Raw genomic sequence first — 6,000 nt, 5'->3', positions numbered from 1 at the left:
TTGCAACAAGGCGAAAGTGTTGCGTTTGGTTTATTCTGGGCATTGCCAAATCTCATATCTTCCTGGACTGTTTTACTGAATAAATATACTGAATAAAGTGCAGCTCCCGATTTAAGAGTTTAAGACAGCATTATTTCATCTCGTACGTTTAAATATTTCCAAAGTCAGGAACCTCTTCGGTTGTTGTCGAATGTCATACTTTAATGGTTTTTTTTGTTACTTAAAGAATTTGGTGTTGATGACATATCTTTATTCACAACTTTTTAGACTTTTTGGGGCGATTTACAGCTTGACATTTAGTACAAATACCTGTCTTTTGTTGAAGACTATATGTTTAATTCTAGACGTCTTTTGGATTTATGTGTAGTTTGGTTGCTGTCTTGTTGATGTGTACACACCATCGTAGTTTTGTCTACAGCGTAATAAATACAGATTATTACAGAAACATTTGTCGAGCCCACAGAAATCAGTTCCATACTTTCTTTTTTTAGGGAGCCCATAATATCTACACAGAGGATGACATCTTACAACTCTTACACGCCTTTCAGCCAAACACACAACGAGACATACTCATTTTCCACTGCGAGTTTTCTTCAGAAAGAGCACCAAAATTGTAAGTACTTAGATGTTCAAATAATTTTTCTTATCCATAGTAAGAAACATTACGAATTGTATCATAAAACATGTGAAGGAAAATCTAAAAAAACCTGTTTAATCTGAATTTTTAAATGCAATATACTAAATAACCATACAACTAAAGCTGCTTTCAAAGGAAAACGGTGTTGGAAATCGATTTGTCGACGCCAATATGGCTGTTAATGTCAAATGGTGTAGAACCCCTCGATTGATTGTGCAAAGTACAAGTCACTGTTTAAAAATAAAAGTAGACTATCAATTACACTGCATGGTCCGCCATTCCATATAAATCTCCACACCGTTAGTGTAGCGATAAGTGAACACAACAGGGGTCCAGTTTAACTATCAATTTCAGTATGCAAGTCACGTGTTTCTAAATTAAACTTAATCTGGTTTGCTTTGTTAGTGATACATAGGGCTCCAGCTAGTGTTTCAGATACAGCCGTTAGCTTTTGTTATGTTTTTAAAATAAATTCATTTTGATATGATTCATGGTGGGATGGTAAGTTTTAAAAAAATCGGAATAAGTTTTAATTGGTCTCTTTGTGATAACCAAAGAACTGAAGTACTGAACATCGGATGACCGCAAGTTCTTGTGGATGGTCGCAAGCACTTGTCTCAAAGAAAAAAAATCACATCTCTATACCTGAAAGTGAGGTTAATGTACAGAGAAATATTTTTTTCTGTTATATATTATATTAATATTTGTATATAACAGTTACATGTATATATAATTTTCATCCATTTGTATATCATTCTATTCTACTATTCTAATAATAGTGCAGTGCAAGTGCATGGTGGACACTCTTCTGTAATAATTCGATTTTTTTAATAGATTGGATTTGAGTAGGCATTCATATTTTCCTGCAAAACGTTCTTGTGATATTCTTCCGCATGCGTTAACACAATTTTTCTGTACGTGTGCAAAGATATTAATGATTTTTTCCTTATATGTATATTTCTAACGACAAAACATTTTCATATCATTAATTTATGTTCTAAAAACAAATATTTTTATGAGTATTCATTGAAGAAATCAATTTATAACAAGCGATAAGGAATGCTATTTGTTTTTTTTTGTTTTTTTTTGTTTAATTACAACTTGAAATATTTTTGTATTGTAAACTTTATAATTTGGTTTTCAGGTGCCGCTATCTCCGGAACAAAGACCGAGAGCTGAACAGTGACATGTATCCGTTTCTAACTTTCCCAGAGTTGTATATTTTAGATGGTGGTTACAAGAGTTTTTACAACAGTTTTAAGGTATTTTTGAAAGTCTCGAATTAAGTACATTATTAGTCTTGAATTTCACGAATTGATGTATAAGAAATAATACAACAAACTATCTTTAAGAAAAAAAAAATAAAGGAATTATCACACGATGCATTTATTAACAGACAGATAGCATTTATTACACTGTCAATCTTTGCTCAAGGATTTCTTTATCAAAAGTGTTACATTAATGGGAATTTGATATGTTGGACTTAGTTTTATATTTAATATCTTAGGTAAAACTTATACTTGGTATTTCTGTCGTCTGCAGAAGTAGCCAAACGTTCTTTAATTATGTTATAAGCAAGCTAGTATGATGTTACAGAATCGGAATAAATCTTAGGAAAAATCTAAAATTGTTAAAGCACCAATTTTGTAAGGTAACATATACAAACGAAAATGATTTTAAATTGTAACACTTTCACAAAAAAATTACAGTGTATTGCCCTTTGTATCTTATACCTTTTATTCAGATGCGTTTTTGTTTGCTTAAAACATTCCTTTATACTGTCACGGTCAAAGAGCTTAAATAACTTACTACATTTACTAATCACCGAAATATTTGCTTTGTCGTAAAGGAAAATTCAATGTTTAAACATGAGTTACTATACATATGTATATATATATATGTATATTTTTTCCTTTCAGTCATACTGTGAACCAATTAACTACGTCCCTATGCTTCACCAAGACCATGCAGCAGACGTACGCCACTTCCGATCTAAGTCAAAGTCTTGGACAGCTGGCGAGAAAAGGAAAAGCCCACAACGGTTATTGTTTTAAAAACGTCTATAATTGCAAATGATACCTCAACCTTTGCAAAGGAACGAGTGTTTGAATTGTTTCGAGTTATGAGATGTGTAAAAAGTTTACCAATATTTATTTTATTTGAGATGTTTAAGTATTTGGGATGTTTAAGTATTTTAGTGCTGGTCACAACAACTTGAATGTTGTATATTTAAAGTTAGTGCTGTATATCTGTCCTGAATGTATATTCAGTTTGCTTTTTTAAATATTACTTTGTGTATACATGTACGTTTCTGACATTTCTTTCTTTTCTGTAAACAATTCGAAATCCCTTCACGGTTTTTATGTATATTTTTATTACTTATTGTTTTTGTACTATTTATATAAATAAAAAAATAATCTAATATTTGTTTTACTTGTGTGCATATAAAACACACTTAAGGCTGAGAACAAGCACTTGAAAGTACCATGTTAATTATTAATAGTTGCATCTTTAAAGGTCTTATTACGTTTTATTTCTATTAAAGAATGAAAACAGAAAAAAATCAACATAAGGCGAAACAAAATAGAAATTGCAATGACATCCATAGTTTTTCCAAAATAAATAATAACTGGCAAGTATTCTGACAAGCTGTTAACAAATGAAACTTTTGAGTATAAACGCATTCAAAATCTCAACACGAGATTAGATGCAACATGACCAATTGGTCATTCTGCTTCGAATCGTCCCGGACTTTACGTTGAAAACATTGTATGTATAGAGCTCTCCTTTTATGTTTAGAAAAAGGTCAGCCAATCTAGCCAAAAAGGGCCAGTATGGGTTGTTGTCATTATCCAATTATTATTTTATTAGCCCAATAGCCAGTACTGTGGTACTACTGATATCATGAAAAAACGGCAATTGTTTTATCACTATTTGCTGTTATCAAAGGAGTAGGTTCAGTAAGACCCCTTTTTGGCCCCAAAATATAGCAGTTTTACAAAATTGTTAAAATGTAAACTTTTAGCTATTCATTGGAAATTAAAATACTTCTGTTACATACATATGGGCTGTTTTTGATAGTACAATGCATATTTATCGGGTACTAGCATCATTAAGTCATGCTAAATTACTGAAATCTTCATAATTTTAGCATTTGAGTTAATTTTTCGGCGGTTTCCGTCTTAAATGGAAGTGGCCGCATTTGTGTTCATTCTTAATATTTAAATGTAAGTTGTATTTGATGATAATACATAACATATATAAAGGTTGAGGATGAACACGGATGCGGCAACATTCATTTTTGACAAAAACCATCTGAAAAGTAGCATATTATGGCATATTTGATAGATTTATAACATTTAAGCTTGAATATGAACGTCTTTAATGACTAAATCAGTCAAATCTTTCACATAAATAAATTGATTCTACTAAAGTAGACACTTAAGTGTTTAAAAAGTGTCCAAAATCTTTCATCAGATGAACCTGAAATTTGGGGCCAAAATCGGCCCTTACCGGACCTACTCCTTTTAAAAATCAGTTTTTATTATCTCTCTCATGCATACCTCTGATTCATTGTCCGGGTTTGGCTTTACTTGTAGTCCTTTTAAGTTGTATAAGCTCTTCAACGTTTGTATTAGGTTTTGGATTTTATATAATATTTTTGGACTCGAGCATCACTGAAGAGACATTACTTGAAAAAATAATGCGCATCTTATACAGTAAAATTGGAACCGTATATGTTCATCATTGATATGAAACAAGGAGATGTGGTATGCTTGTCAACGAGACAACTATCCACAAAAGACCAAATGACGTAGATGTTAGCAACTATAGGTTGTCGTACGGCCTTCAGTCATGAGCAAAGTCCATAGCGCATAGCAGGCTATAAAAAGCCCCGTCGTTACAAAATGTAAAACAGTTCAAAAGAGAAAACCAACGGCATGATTTAAGTACAAAACTTCAATCGGAAAACAAACATGGTATACAGCTACAAACGACAACTATACAGAATTACAGAGTCCTGACTTAATTAGTTCAGGTTATACATATACATCAAAGACAATTGATTATTTCAATTGATTAAATTTCAACTTTATGTTAACCCAAACGATTAACTTGGTATATAAATTTGGTCATCCCTAGAGCTCTCCAATCTTGCAGTAAACATAATGTACGGCGTCCGTTTGGTCTTAAGGGATGCGTAAATACGCAGACACGTCCGGTGGAAATGGGGACGTTAAATCCGAGCGCCACAATCACTGCACGTTCAAGAAACTTAGCACCAACTCTCTGATGGTTCCGTGTGTGGCCTGTTAGAACCATATTAGAAATCAAATAACATCTTTCTCTCTCATCTTTAAATGAACATGGTTATGACATTTACTTATGCATAAGACCTACATTAAACAACATGGTCACTGTCATTTTTTCCCCTACTTTTTTGTTGGGGAGGGAATGTCTAGTGCAATAGCTTTCCAGAAAAAGAATATACTAGTATATAAATATATAACCCCAAGATGTGTTTAAGACCCTATATGTTTCGGGGAATTTATTTCTAATCAGAAGACAATTAATATTTCAACTTTGCTTCAAAATTTATATTTATCAGTGTACTTCATATTCAGGTGAATCAAAGTTTTGAATATAACGACCATCTGATACCATTCATTTTTGAGTACTAGTATTTGTAATTCAGACTACAAGAATTTTCAACCCACGTCTGTCGGTTTGTAATCAATCACATGATTAAAGAACGGATTTATGGTATATCATATTAATATTTGTCCGATTGGTTGAAAAACGTGACTCTCAGAACCAATGTTTTATTTACTCTAACAAATATTTTTTTAATTTAAACTTTTTCTGAGAGAAACTACAAGGCAACGCTTTGTCCCACTTTAAATGAATGCTAATTCGGAGACCGTTTCCAAATGTTCATCAGTTGGTCCATTGGATGTTGGATGTGTACTGATTGATATTTTAGTCTTATAGATACATGATTTGTTTTTATTAGTTGTCATTGGCTTTGAACTAGCTGTTAGTAACTGCGAGTACTCTTAGATCTATACTTTATAGTGTTTTTTGTTGTGGGGATGTACAAATGCCCTTTCAAGGCCAATCTGTGTTTTTGTTAGTTGTTTTGTACTTTGTATTGATCAGCCCTTTTAAACAGATTTTTATAGGTTGTCCTTATGTCCTACTGTTACATTTTACACTGATGTCCCAGATTAGGAGGAGGGTTTGGCGCGCCAGCAAACATTTTCCACCCCGCCACATTCTGTATGTGCCTGTTCCAAGTCAGGAGCTGGTAATTCAGTGGTTGTCGTTTGTTGCTATATTTCATATTTGTTTTTCGTTCATTG

General features: G+C 32.5%; 1 long non-coding RNA gene across 1 annotated transcript; it reads left to right on the top strand.

Moving 5' to 3' along the window:
* Nucleotides 1-490: 490 nt before the first annotated feature.
* LOC127736012 (uncharacterized) lies at nucleotides 491-3,059 on the top strand. Its single transcript, XR_007998689.1, has 3 exons — nucleotides 491-613; nucleotides 1,782-1,899; nucleotides 2,557-3,059. It is a non-coding gene; the product is annotated as an uncharacterized LOC127736012 (long non-coding RNA).
* Nucleotides 3,060-6,000: the final 2,941 nt, after the last annotated feature.

The sequence above is a fragment of the Mytilus californianus genome, unplaced genomic scaffold (genome assembly GCF_021869535.1).
Source record: "Mytilus californianus isolate M0D057914Y unplaced genomic scaffold, xbMytCali1.0.p SCAF_3, whole genome shotgun sequence".
NCBI classification, from domain to species: Eukaryota; Metazoa; Mollusca; class Bivalvia; order Mytilida; family Mytilidae; genus Mytilus; species Mytilus californianus.
This window is presented reverse-complemented; position numbering and strand designations above follow the sequence as displayed.